General features: G+C 37.6%; 1 protein-coding gene across 1 annotated transcript in view; it reads left to right on the plus strand.

Moving 5' to 3' along the window:
* The first annotated feature begins 5,305 nt into the window (after positions 1-5,305).
* The window catches only part of BLVRA (biliverdin reductase A), a 45,959-nt gene continuing 35,908 nt past the window's right edge, over positions 5,306-15,356 (plus strand). Inside the window, exon 1 of the mRNA XM_031957028.1 lies at positions 5,306-5,443. The gene's annotated coding sequence lies outside the window, so the exon portion shown is untranslated. The remainder of the gene's footprint in view (positions 5,444-15,356) is intronic.

A 15,356-nucleotide genomic window follows, 5' to 3' on the forward strand; every position in this document is an offset into this window, starting at 1 on the left:
ATACAGTTGCCTTTCTCCCCAACAACTTGGGGGCACACTCCTCCCTACACTATTTCACCTCTGGGTTGAATGAACTCAGGCAATGCAAATATATAACATGGGTCCTGTGGAGTTCATGCTGATGCAGCATTGCATCACATCTGTAGGAGCCTTTGTACTAGCTGCTCCTGAGCTAGATCCTAAAAATCATTTCTTGGGATTTCAGAGTTAAAATAGCTGGTTGTAAATCTTGGTACAGACTTCCTTTCCAGGCTCACTGGTAGCTCACTCAGAATTCAAAAGGCACAAGATCATAGCCACCAGACTCTTTCGCTTTAAAAAAAAAAAAAAAAAAAAAAAAAAGAACAAATGCTGAGTCAAAGAGGCAAAACCCACAGTCTCTTCCCTTCTTGCAAAATGATCTCTCCTCTTTCACCAGAATCCCTCCTAGAACACAGGTATAGAGAAGAAATAAGAGAAGATGATTAGGTCTAGAGCTTTGGACCTGAGTTTAAACCAGGAAAGGTAGTTTTCCCTACCCTTAGTTCACTATTCCTACAGGTTCCTGAGGCAGTCCGATGAATACTTCCCAGCTCAATAATCCTAAGCAATAACTTCGGGTTGCCTAACAAAAAGCATCCACTGGAGAAGGAAACGACAACCATCATGGCATCTTTATCAAAAAAACTCCAATGGAGTCACAAAAAATCTCACCTAACTAAAATAGTTGAACAATACTCCTGGTAGCCAATATCTCTAGTTCTCTGGTTCCTACTTGGTTTATGATCTGGTCTGGTCACTTCTGCAGACTGTGGTCTTGGCTCTGGACTATACAGATGGAGCTGTGGGCCATGGTAACTGGAAGGATGCAAACTCTCTCATTCTTTAAGTGAGTGGGCATTCTCAGTTCAATTACGACAATCCTCTGTCCCCACATTCTGAATATGGAAGAGTCTTCTTTCTAGGGCAAAGGGAGAAAGAACAGAGGTGTAGTAATCTGTTGGTAACTGTTTAATAACTGGTTTGTTGGGGGAAAGATATATACTTACAATACACTTCTAAATTTAATTTACATTGTTTATTCTCTCCACTTTCTTAAGAATATATTCAACCAAAAGTGGGGAATATTGTGCCAAAGTTGCCTTTTTAATGCCATGACCCAGTTTCTCCAATTGTCCTATTTAGTTATTCTGCCTCAGGTTATAACCTTTCCCTATCTTAATGTTTGAGATAAAGGTTTTATAGACATTCTTTCTTAATGTTTGACAAGATAAAGGTTTATCCATTTTAGATGTCATTAGAATATCAGTAACCTCCCTCCGTTAGGTTATCCCCACCTAGGTACCTCCATTATGTCACTGTTCTTGTTCTTCTATAAAAAGCTAGACTCTTTGAGATGATAGTCTCGTCTATCCCTGGGATCAAACATGGATCCATTGGTCCCAATATTTCTCTCCATTTAATAAATTATTGAATTGGTCTCTTAAAAAATATATATATATATATATGTATATATATATATATATTCAACCAAACAAATCATTTACCAAACCAAACAAATGATTTACAGCATTTTCCAGTTTTCAAGGTGGGAAATTACTAATCAAAATTTCATTCTGTGCTCTAATTTATACTTATTTCAAGCTAACTCCTGGGCTTTTTATATCTGAAGTAAAAATCAGAATATGGGAACTATTTAAGTAAAAGAAAGCAGTAGACTATCTGCTTCTATGAGATAGACACAGGGAAAGGAAGTCGGGGGGAAAAAGCAGACATTTTTTTCTTTTTTCTGGAGCAGGGAGGATTGTGGGAGGAACTATTTTTGGTCTTTAATAAAGAGCATATAACTGAGCTTTGGCCTAGGTCTTTTGCCCCCAAATCCTTGGGGCTGGAGGAGTGGGAGAGGGAAGGAAGCTATGGGGAGATAGAAGAGCAAATGGCCTTTTCCTTTTTCTTTTAGTTTTTCTCTTTGCCTATTGCCCATTCTTTGTGGTTTAGATCATTAAGTCCTGGGAAAGCTGAGTCCTGTTGCTTCTGCTCAGCTTTTGCATTCCCTACTTCCTGTCTATGCCTTGCAGATTATATATGTCCCTTTAAGAATTCCAGACTCAGTTCCACCTTCCATATCAAATTTTGCCATATCTAAATTATTGATAAGGATAAGAGGAGAGTGCCTTCTGCTCTGATTTCATATAGTTCCAAAACTCCAATTACGTAGAAGATTTCTTAACATTGACCCACATGGCAGGTCTTACCACTTTCTCATGTCTCACTAATCTGTTTTAATGGAGTTAGTGGATCAAGTTGACAAATATTTGTTAATCATTTATCATGTTGTGCTAAATGTTGGGGATCCAAAGAATAAGTGAAAATAGTCTCAGCACTCAAGGAGCTCACAAGGTTAATGGGAAAGACCCCATGGAAATCATGTACAAACAAGATATATACAGGATAAATTTAAGTTAATCTCAGAGGGTAGGCTCTAAGATTAATAAAACTGAGAAAGGCATTTGATAGAGAAGTGTGACTTTTGCTGAGACTTGGAAAAGAGCCAGGAAAAGCAGGAGGCAAAGATAAGGGAAAGAATTATAGACATGGGAAACAGTCAGTGGAAATGCCTATAGTTAGGGGGTAGAGTGTCTTGTATAAGGAAGAGTAAGGAGACCAGGGTAATTATATCAGAGGATATGACTAGGGAGTAAGGTATAAGAAGACTGAAAAGGTAGATAGGAGACAAGTGATGAAAGGCTTTAAAAGCCAAAAATGAGAATTTTATATTTGAGTGAGGAAGTGATAGGGAGCCACTGAAGCTATTAAATGAGAGCAGGCTGACATGGTCAGATTGGGGAGCCCTAGATAAGATGACACTAAAAACCTTTAATGCAACTACATTAATATTCAATTATTTGTAGATATTTTGTTTTGTCTCTCCCTTCTTCAGTAGAATGTAAACCCTTTGAGGGGAGAGATGTCTATTTTTGGTTTTATATCCCTGATTTATAGCATAGTGCTTTACATACAGCACTTAAGAAGTGATTGTTAAGAAGGGGCTATTAGTTATATCAACATTTTTAAGGATATAGTTTTAAATATCTAGGTTTGAGACTAGCCTTGAAAATTACTAGGACCCTTAGACTTTTTAATTTTATAGGATCGTAGGAATCAATGATTCCAACCTTTTTATTTTAAAGATGAGAAACTAGGATTCAGAAAAGGTTGTCATATAATGACAGTATTTGAATTGGACATGACTTCAATAGCCACAGAGTCAAACCCATACTTGAGGACACTGTGTTAGACATACTCAAGTGGTTATTTCCTCTTATTGTGTAATAACTAGTTGTAAATAATAAAATTTTCCTGTCATGAAACCTGAATTTTACTTTGCCAATTCCACACACTGCTCTCTATTTTGCTCTTGAGTGGACAAAAAAAAAAGGCTAATCTCTACCTTGACAATCCTTTAAAATTTAAAGTTTAATACTTGTTAAGGTACTAGTGACTTGCCTCAAATCACACAAGGAATGGTAAGTGCAGGGTAGTTCAGGAATTAAAGCTAGTCAATATAGTGATAAGTGCATTGGATTCAAAACTCAGCTCTGTCCTACACAGATGATGTTGAGGGATGTTAGGATTCTTACAAGATGCTAAGTAAGTGGAATTGAGGAGACAGTGGTTAAATCTAGTTTGCATTAGTTTAATCCTACAACAAATAATGGTTTCCTAGTGATATAATGATTGGTGTATACTCAGTGTGGAACATATAAGGAGGAGCTGTCAGGGCCAGAAAGGACAAACACACTAGAAGCTTTCTGAGGCTGAGACAGATTCATTCCATTTTCCACCTTTGTGCTGGCTGGAGGCTGAAGCACAAACCTTTGGATTTGGAGACATTTGGAGGACGCTAGAGGCAGAAGCTGGCAGAGGCAAAGGACTAGTGCCAGGAGCTCTCGGAACCAAGGAGAGAGATAGGTCTCTAAGAAAGCTAACTGGGCCCCAGGAAAAGAGACAAGACTTTGAAGGACACAATAAAGGATTTGGACTTTAATCCCTGGCTGCACTTGTGATTACTGAACTGAAACTAAGGCTGCCTCCAGAGTCCCCAAGGAAACCCCAACGAGAGAAGATTATATTTTAGAGAAGAATATTACAGAGTGACTCACTTAATTCTTGTGAACTTGTTTCTTTAAGTGAGTAGAACAAGAGAGTTGAACTAGGGAAGCGATCTTTGCCTTCTTGCTCTAAATCCTATAATTCCAAATCTAATGCCATTTTAAACTTCTAGTTCTGTGATCCCGATCATATCATGATCTCTTTGTTTTATTTTGGAGGCAGGCTGGGTTAAGTGACTTGCCCAGCATCACACAGCTAATAAGAGTGGAAGGTCACATTTGAATTCAAGTTCTCGTTACTCCAGATCCAGTGCTCTATCCACTGTGCCATTTAGCTGCCTTCATATAATCTCTTTGAGTCTGTTTGCATAGATATAAAATGGGAATAATCCTTATACAATTTATTTTGGGATGTAGGGGTGAGGAAAGTGCTCTGTGAACATTTAAAAGTACTTCTGAAATGTGAGCAATGATTGCTTTAATGGATCGATGTGCTTTCTCTTATTCTCTCTCTCAATACATGTCATGTTGTTGCTTAAAAACAAACAAAAACACCATTCTTACCGCCCCAGAAAAGTCTTCTTTATAACAAAGAATCTTAAGTAAGGAATGGAAACATACTTTGAATCTGGACCCACTTGACAGCATCTGTGTTGCATCATTTCTCTGACCGGGGGCAAAGATCACTCACTCCCTAATATTGTGCTGCCTGCCCTATTGGAATGTCATCTGCATCAAGGCATAACTTTCCCTTCCTTTGGATCCCCAGAATCTTACAGAATGTCCGATAAATAGCGTTGGTCAGTGCTTTTTCATTTATTCAATTCCCCATCTCAAGTTTGATCACTGCATTTTTAATTAGTATTCTAATTTGTTTCAATGCTCTATTTCTTTATTGTGGTCCCTTTTCTTAGGGAAACTAAGAAGCAGTCATTTCCGGGACCAGAAGGGATTCCCTAATTAAGTCTTGGGCCTTCCCATTAACGAGGACAGGGATTGGGATTGTTTTAATGAGCAGCTTCTTCCCACCCAATGGGGACTGTTTCAAGAGGTCGCCTTAGCTGCGCAAAATGACCAAAAATTATTGCGTCCCTGGCGAGCAGCAAACGAAAAGCCAGCCCACTTCCAGCCCGAGCCTACCTATGAGAGGCAAGCCCGGGATTTCTCTGGCCACGTCCACTCAGTGCTCCGCCTTCCCAACCGAGGAGTTTCGGGGAGCAGCATTCTCATTGGCTAGGTGCGGGACGGATGCAGAGGCTATTCGTAGTTGCAAGCAGCTAGATGCTTTGGAGAAGCCGTACTCTGTGTGTGACTCGCAGAGCCTGGATCTAGATCTCTGATCCGGAAGAAAGGTGAGAACCGTCTACTTTTGGGGAGGAGTATCCGGGCGCCCGGGGATGCTGAGAGTAGACCCCGGGATCAACGGGCGGCCGCATTTCCGCACACGCTCTCCAGGTCTCTTCCGAGAGTCTTAGGCCTCCCTTCCTCGGAAACTCCCCACTTGGTTTGGGTTCGGCTACTGCAGCTTGTGGTGGTGAGAAGAACACCGGCCTTGGAGCCAGAATCCCCGCTACTCTTCCCTCCTCAGCGCGTTAGCGCGTTAGCTGTCAGTTTCTTCCTCTGGAAAAGTGAAGTAGCAGGACGAGATAATGGAACGCACACCGGTGTTAATTAAGTTAGGAGATCGGAGCTTAAAACTTACCTCTGAGGCTTACTGCCTGTGGGACGCCGGTCAGGCCACCTTATCTCCCTGCCTTCCGTTTCTCCACCTGTAAAATGAGCAGGTTGATTGAAGCATGTGGCTTTTGAAGTCCTTTTCCATTGCCCTTATCTCCTGGTTGTGTTATATCGACACTGATAATGTATTCTATGTCCCGATGTATAGACTAGAAGGGGTTGTGAAGTAAGTGGCCTTTAAAGTCCCTTTCGATTTTAACTGTGATCTTCAAATCCTCCTTCTTAGTTCTAATATATCGACACTGATAATGTATCGTATGTTCCCGTGTGCTAGCTTGATAATCAAGGAAAAATTGTACAATCTCTGAATTACTTCAGGGACAATTTTTCATTAAAGGGTTTATCTGACAGTACTTTTCCTGCCTTTGTGAAATATCAGAATATTGTTGTTGTTGGGACTCTTCGCGATCCCATTTGGGATTTTCTTGTCAAGAAGATATTGGAGTGGTTTGCCATTTTTCTTCTCTAGTTCATCTTCCGAGGCAATGAGGTTTAATTGACTTGCTTACAGTTATATAGCTAGTAAGTGTCTGGTGTCAAATTTGAATTCTGGAAGCCCTGCCTTCCTGAGTCCAGTTGTGTTCTAGGGCTGGTGCTAGGACTTTGGGATTTCCTGGTGTGTACAGAGAGCAAATTTCCCCAAGAATGGAAGTATCAGTTAGTTCTCCTAGAAACTGGTCTCAATCAGACTCTAAAAATCTTTCTGCTTTGAAGCTTATCCTTTGGACTTTGGATAGTTCGACTATCCAAATGATATGAGATACTAAATGAGATTTAAAAGATAATAGCTCATGCACCATGATGTCTTATATGGTTGGGCATTAGAATTCTTGTGCCTCAGTGTTTGAGATAGGCCAAAATGTAAAGATCATTTTGTAAAGGAAGAAATGGAGACAATATCAGAGGGTAAAGACAGTTTGATATATTGTTATAATAATGCCTCTTTCTTACTATCCAGGCAGTCAACATAGCTGGAACAAACATTCATGTTGAAGGAATCAGCCCTGTTTTATGGTTGTGGGAATTGAGGCTAAGGGGAGTTAAATGTCTTATCCAGTCTGAGGTCAAATTCTAACTCAGATCTTCTACTAAAATGTATCCTTTTGTGCATATTTTGTCTTTCATTTTTTTCAGGAAGTGGATAGCTCTCTTTATCATTGATGCTCAGGGTTCATGGTTGATCACAGTTCTTAAGCCTTTCAAAATTATTTGGTTCCAAACCAGATCTTAAGAGGCAGAATTGAGGAAGGAATGGATTCCATGCAGAAGGGCCAGCCTTTAACAAAGGCACAAAGTCAGGAGATTGGATTGCCTAGTTTTGGGAGGAATAAGTAATGAGCATCCTGTGTCTGAAATCAGATAATGTGTAATGTCTGGAAGAGAAATCTGGGATGAATTTTTGAGATCATCTACTTCAGTTTCCTTATTTTACAGCCAAAAATCTATGTATACCTATTTAGAAGGGGGAGGACAGTTGATACTGTGCATAGTTGAGAAAAGATTAGGTTCAGATATCTGAGAATATTTTTATAGAAATAATTCATGGAAGCTGATGAGGTTACCAAATGAGATAGTATAAAGAGAAAAGAGAAAGAACACCATAATAAGTATGAAATAGATGCAATTCAACAAAAGGGAATGAGAAGAATGGATCAGGCAGATAAGTAAAGAAATCACTGTCACAAAAATCTCAAGAGAAGAGAGTATCCAGAAGAAGAAGGAGCAACAGGATCAAATGCTTTATACAAAGATTTTTTTTCACATTCAGCCTCTTCACTTCTTATCCTAGGTGCATTAGTTTTGTTTGTACAGAAACTTGTAAGTTTTAGGTAATCAAAGTTATATATTTTGTTTTTTGTAATTGCCTTATCTCTTGTTTGATTGAATATACATCTCTTATCCACATACCTATGATTTCTTAATGGACAAATCTGTCTTTTCTCAATCCTCATTCTTCTTTTCCTCTCCTTAGTATTTGACTTTGTTGGTTCAGGTTCCATAATATTCTCCCTAATTCCATTTCTTTTCTATCTTTATACTCTCTTGAAAACCTCATCAGATCTCATGGGTTTAATTTTCATCTTTATGGCAGTGACTTCCCTGATCTACATAATTAGCCATTGTCTCTCTCCTGACACTTGATCATACAGTTCTGCTTATCAGCTATTTCAAATGGATCTCCCAGAGACATATGAAACTCAACATGTCCAAAACATATTTTGTCTTCCTAAATTCCGCATGCTTTTGAACTTCCCTCTTTCTGTCAATGGAGCCACTCTCACAGTTTTTCTCACAGGAAAAACTCACAGTCACTATTCTTTTTTTTTTTTTTTTTTTTAATTTAATAGCCTTTTATTTACAGGATATATACATGGGTAACTTTACAGCATTAACAATTGCCAAACCTCTTGTTCCAATTTTTCACCTCTTACCCCCCCACCCTCTCCCCTAAATGGCAGGATGACCAGTAGATGTTAAATATATTAAAATATAACTTAGATACACAATAAGTATACATGACCAAAACATTATTTTGCTGTACAAAACGAATCAGACTCTGAATTATTGTACAATTAGCTTGTGAAGGAAATCAAAAATGCAGGTGGGCATAAATATAGGGATTGGGAATTCAATGTAATGGTTTTTAGTCATCTCCCAGAGTTCTTTTTCTGGGTATAGCTAGTTCAGTTCATTACTGCTCCATTAGAAATGATTTGGTTGATCTCGTTGCTGAGGATGGCCTGATCCATCAGAACTGGTCATCATCTAGTATTGTTGTTGAAGTATATAATGATCTCCTGGTCCTGCTCATTTCACTCAGCATCAGTTCGTGTAAGTCTCTCCAGGCCTTTCTGAAATCATCCTGTTGGTCATTTCTTACAGAACAGTAATATTCCATAATTTTCATATACCACAATTTATTCAGCCATTCTCCAACTGATGGACATCCATTCAGTTTCCAGTTTCTAGCCACTACAAAAAGGTCTGCCACAAACCACAGTCACTATTCTTACTCATCATTCTTTCTCACTTTCTCATTCACAATGAGTTACCAAATCTTACCAATTTTATCTCTGCAACAGGTTGTATTCACCCCCTTCTGTCCACTAATATGGCCACTTTCTGACCCTCATCTCTGACATTTGCCTGTGTTATTATAATATATACATGTATAATATATATGTGTGTGTGTGTGTGTATTATAATTGGTTTTCTTGCGAGAAGTCTCTCCCCTCTCCAATATTGTCTTCCCAGAGTTCCTAAACTTATTTTCCTAAAATGCAGGTATGACCATGTCACTCTCCTTTCCCATAAACTCTACAAGCTAGATCTTCATCCAGGTTAAGACCACTAACCATGAGAGATCCCAAATCTCTGTACATGGGTTCTCTTCTTTTTTTATACTGTTCCCCCTGGCAATCCCACTAGCTTCTATGGAGTCAGTTATTATCTCTATGCTGATAATTCTCAAATTGATTTCTCCAGTCCTCACCTTTCTACTAGCCTCCAGTCTCACATCTCCCACTACCTACTAGACATCTCGAACTACGTATATCACAGACATATGAAATCCAACATATCCAAAACTGAATTTGTGTTTTTCCCCAAACCCCTCTTTCTAAGTTTCCTGTTCCTGTCAAGAATACCATTACATTCTAATCATTCAGACTTTCTCTTGCTTTCTGTATTCAGAATCTTGTCGCCTTGTTGTTTCTACTTTTGTAAAATCTTTTATTTATGCCCCTTTCACTTGTCTGATACTGCTAATAAATGCTAACTGATTGACTGACTGACACTAGCTTAGGCACTGGTGATTTTCCAAAAGTATGGAAGAAAAGAAATTGCATCTGACACCTGGGCAAGGGACTCAGATTCTGATTCTTGTTTTGTTGTTTGCTACTTGTATGCTCTTGGGCAAGTTTCCTATTATATAAAACCAACAGGTTGTACTAGATGAGGTGTAAGGTCAATCGTAACCCTAAATTATGGAGACGGGGACTTACATTAACACAGAGAGAAAACTAAATTCAAAGGGTATAGATAGAGAAAAGAAGAGCATCAATATCATTGAATGTCATAGTAGAAAGACCCTGAGAAGTGACCACTCCAACTCCTTTTTTTACTGATGGGGAAATTGAGGCCCAGAGATCTTATTATCTCAGGAGAAGCTTCTACTCAAAAGGAGGAAACCCTTTATGGAGAACTCCCCAGGGAGATGGATAGTCTAGAGCAAGAGGCACCAGAAAAATTAATTTTAATGCCAATGGCTAAGACTAATAGAACTTTGTATGATCATTCTCTGGCCCAGTTAAAATGACTTATCTTTTTAAAAAATTTAAAATTTTAATTTATTTTATTTTTTAAATAGTTTTTTTAATTTTTCCAAACATATACAAAGAGTTTTCAGCATTCATCTTTGCAAAACCTTGTGTTCCAAATTTTTTCTCTCGCTTCCTAAGACAGCAAGCAAATCAATATAGATTAAACACATACAATTCTTCTAAATATTTTTCCATATTCAAGAATGATTTCTCTGATGATTATCTGTAGACATGAAATGACTCATATTTCTTGCTTTCTCAGAAGTTAGGAAATGGGGTAAAGGGAAGGAGAGAATTTGGAATTTGAAAATAAAAATTAAAAAATGTTTTATTTCCTAGCTGTGTGACCCTGGGCAAGTCATTTAACCCCAATTGCCTCAGCAAAAAAAAAAAAAAAAAAAAAAAAAAAAAGTTTTAAAAGAAATGTATCTGTCAATTCAAAAATAAATAAAGTCTTTTTTTCTAATTAAATGAATGTCTGCTCTACCATAAAGTGCCACACCAATACTTTCTTATGGTTTTGCTCTTTTTTGGTGGATATAGAAAAAGAGAGTGAGAAATAAATACATCAGGGCTGCTTGCTTCAGGCAACAGGAAAGATCTGATCTCACACACTGCACCCATCAGTCTTTTTTGTTTGTTTCTTAATGAAAAGCCCTGTTCTGGGCAGAATTTATCTCCGTTGTGTCTCTGGGCAGAGAAGAAGATAATTGAGTCATCCTCTGATGTTTTAAAAACTCTCCATCTCAGTCTGAGTTTCCTCCATTCTTCTGCAGCCTCTGCTAGCTTTAGGATACTAATGTATTTAATGTAGATTTTGTTCCTCTTGTCTTCTTCATTTACACTTTGCATCTCTTTCTGTCTTTAATACCTCATTTCTGAGGGCATCTCTTTCTCAAGTCTCTCATGTTCTCTTTGAGCAGATCTTGTACAAAAGTGTTTCATTGTCAGCTTTTCAAGCTTGTTTAGGGACACTTCACCTTTCCAGGGAAGTGGTTTTCTGATTTTTCTTTCTCATAACTAGACACTGATGGCCTAGGCTATGGACTTTAGGTGTAGAGAGGAAAGGCTGAAGAAAAAGTTTCCCTATTCTGATTGGACTGAGAACTACTGAGATGAACATTTAAGCCTGTCAATATTTTGCTTCTTTATGTTATTTACTTGTTTGACCTCGGATGAGCTATTTCCTTTTTCTAAGTCTCAGTTTTCTCACCTGTAAAATGAGACAGTTAGATGAGATGACTCTCAAGGTCAACATCAGTTTATTTGGTGATAGTGTAATCTCACATTTCCATGATGCTTTCAGTTTTATAAAGCATCATTTATATTATATTATATTATATAGCACCCTTGTTGGTGCTATGGGGAAACAAAAGCAGATACAAATTTCAGAGTAAATTATAATCCCAGGACTCTGGGCGTTCCCCCTCTTATTCACAGGGGCAGAGCACCAGAGTTTCCTCCTCTTATTCATAGGGCAAAGTAAATGCCTTTAGAATAACCTGATTATTGATGAGATAGTGACCTTTTATTGACTATTCCAAGCTAGCTGTGACCTTAGTGGCTCAAAACTCAGGGCTGGTAGTCAAGAAGCCTTGAATTCAAATGTGGTCTGAGACATTTACTAATTGTGTAGACCTGGGCAAATTACTTAACCATTGTTTGCCTCAGTTTCCTCATCTGTAAAATGGAGATAATAATAGCAACTACTATCTGGTGGTGTTGTGAGGATCAAATGAGATAATAATTGTAAATACTTAGCATGATAGTAAGCATGATATAAATGTTAATTATTATTGATCAAATGGCAAGCTCTTCAGATCACAGTTTATTTATAAAAAGCAGAATATTGACAAGGTTCCTTTAGTTCTAACTTTTTACAATTATTAGGGTTGTAGAAGTTAGGACTGGATAGTATCTCAGAGGTCATCTTGGTCCACCCTTTTATTTTTTGCCCAGAAGGAAACTAAGATTTATCTAAAGTGCCATATGTCAGTCACTACAGTAAGTGTCAGAGTTAGGCTTTATACCTAAGTCCTCCAGCTGTCCCACTGTTCATGCTATTAACAATAAAGATTATAGGTTTTTCTATTTGACAATTAGAAAGACTTCAGAATTCATCTTCCCATGCACTCATTTTACAATTAGAGAAACTAAGACCTAGAGAGGTTAAATGACTTGCTCAGCATTATACAGTTTGTTAAGTGGCAGAGCTGAGGTTTCAAGTTCATGTTATCTGACTCCAAATTCAGGGTTTTTCCTCCTATAGCTATGAATCTTTTAACTTTTTCCTCTCAAAGAAATTAGCATAATGTTAAGAAGCAGTTAGATGACTTGGTGGATAGAGCACTAGGTCTGGAATACTAGGTTCAAACCTGGTCTCAGACACTTTCTTGCTTTGTCATCCTGAGTCAGTGTTAACCTCTATTTGCCATAATCTATTGGAGAAGGAAGTAGCAAACCAGTTCAGGCAGTACAGTCCAAGGGTCTTACATCACTGAATAATAACAGACCCAAAGGGCAAAGTATGCGACTTGAGAATAACCATGCAGAATAGTCAGTGTCTGTTTTTTCCTTTAACTTTTCAATCTGAGTTATTGCAACCATAGGCAATATGGGCAAAATGCTTGGGCACAATTTCAGATGTTGACTCAGGATTTATAAAAAGCTGGTTATTCACTGTCCATTTTTTAAGCTGAAATGACCTTTGTGCTGTTTCTCTTAACAAAGTCCAATGGCCATCTGCATCCAGAAAGAGAATTATAGAGGTTGAATGTAAATCAATACATGCTATGTTCACTTTTTTCCCATTTTTTTCCTCTTGTAGTTTTTTCCTTTTGTTATGATTTTTTTCTCCCAACATGATTTATAAAGAAACATATTAAAAAGATTAATAAAATTTGGAACACAAAGTTTTGCAAAGTTGAATGTCGAAAACTATCTATGCATGAATTTTGAAAATAAAAAGCTTCATAGGAAATAAAAGGATTGATATACATTTATAACCAGAAAAAAATAAAGCAATTAATTAAAAAACAAAGTCCAAATGTAATACCAGAACATCTGAACAAAAAGCTCAGATTTTAAGTCTTTTATCTAGGAGTTTGTCTTCACCGTGATAGCCAATCAAATAGTTGAAAATAGCCAGATAACTGAAGGATTTTTCTTTTACTTATGTCTAGCCTTTTTAGCATTCAGAAGACCAGGGATTGGCAACCTGTTTGAAATGGCATGCCAGGTTTTCATATACTTGGTTCCTTTTGAGAGATGGACTAGGGAAATTGACATGGTGGAGAAGGTAGAGTCAGAAGAGAGGATGCTGATCCAATCTGCCATTGGCCCATGGGCAGACAGGTTTGAGAGGATCCTAGGAGGCAGAGGTGGTAGAAGGGAATAAAAGGGAACAATGGCTTTCCTTCCCTACTCTTATCCTAAATTGCTGATCCTAGATCCTGGAGCTGTCAGTGATAGACATCAAAAGGTCTTTTTATCTAACCTGTATTCCATTAGGAAGTTTCTACTTGCTCTGAGGTCTGTTCTTCAGCAACCTCCCAAAGTCTAACCCTTCTTCCCTATGTCAGACTTTTAGGTACTATATATTTAGGATATTTTAGTACTATATATTCTATATAGTATGTATATATATATATATATATATATATATATATATAGTATATATAACTATAATTTTGAATTGCTCATCTCAATGAGCACCAAGGGTTAACTTTACAACCACAAAGATTTCTTTATTTAAAATCTTGAAATACAAGTTTCCCATCTGCCTGGGGTTCTGCACCTTTCATTTTACCTGAGATATGGACATTAAATAAGGTAAGGGAAAGACTTCAGAAAGAAAGTAATTATGGGATCTGGCTGGCCAAAGAATGGAGACATAAACTTTGTCTTTGATATGATTGTCTTTGTCTCTTTCCATAACTCTGTGAGAAGTTGCTAAAAATCTGTTGAACCAAACCCTTTCACACAGAAGAGATCTTTAGGATTACCTAGTGCACTTCCTCATTTTACAAGGAAGAACCTTGGTTCTAGAGAAGTGAAAATAGTTGATCAAGCTTCTGTAGTTGGGAAAAGGCAGAAGAGGGGCCTCTCAAATCTACCTCTTCTGATTCCTAACCTTTTGTGTTTTTCTCTAAACTTAGACACATATGATCTATTGGTTCTATATTATAAATTCAGCCACTACTGGACCCTGAAGTTTACTTGCTCAGCTAATCTCTGAGCATTTTTCACAATGGAGTTCTTTGCTGACATTTTGTGCTGTCTTGGAAAGGGATCTACAAGTGATAAGAGAGAGATATGATGACTAGAATTTGGGACAATCTACTACCACCACCTTGAAGTGTCTCATTAATTGATTTTATATAATCAGCTTTGTTTTAAAATTTAATTCTCCAGCCTTCCCCTTCGCCTCCTGGAAGAATACTAAAACTTTAGTTTTTAAGGGTTTCTAAAGCTTTTTGGATGAATTCTTTCTGAATTGCTTACCCTTATCTGTGGTTAACTTAGTCAATCATGCTGACTTCATGCCTGCTCTTATTATTCTCAACATTGTAGTCAGGGTAGAAGACAAGGCAAGGCATGGTGCCAAGGAAAGTTCCTATTTGCCAGGTATTAGGAGAAGCACTTTCCACATGTCTCATCTGATCTTCACCAGAACCTTAGAAAGTAGATGCTATCCTTATCTCCATTTTACAGTTGGGTGCTAACAGATAGCAGTTAAGCTGCTATCATTCAGTCCTTTCAGTCATGTCCCATTCTTCATGCCATTTGGGGATTTTTTTTGGCAAAGAAACTGGAATAGTTTGCCATTTCCTTTTCTAGTTCATCTCACATATGAGGAAACTGAGGTAAACAGGGTTAAGTGACTTGCCCAGACTCATCTGAAGCTGAATTTGAACTCAGGTTTTCTAAATCCAAGTCCAATATTCTATTCATTGTGCCATCTAACTGCCTCTGACTTTTAAAATTAAAATGCTTTTTGATTTGTAGTCTTGTCATCTTGTTTTTTTATTATATTTCTTCTTTTCTTTTTTCAGCTTAGTGAAGAACCATAAATGAATACAAGGGGGAAAATTGCTTCTTTTTTTCTTAAGAATTTTTAAAAGATAATTTTTTATTTTTTAATAAAATGCCACTGCTTTTCCTTTCTCCAAACTTCCTTTTCTGTTTGACCTTCACCTCAGATCAT

Source organism: Sarcophilus harrisii, chromosome 1 (assembly GCF_902635505.1).
Source record: "Sarcophilus harrisii chromosome 1, mSarHar1.11, whole genome shotgun sequence".
Taxonomy (NCBI): Eukaryota; Metazoa; Chordata; class Mammalia; order Dasyuromorphia; family Dasyuridae; genus Sarcophilus; species Sarcophilus harrisii.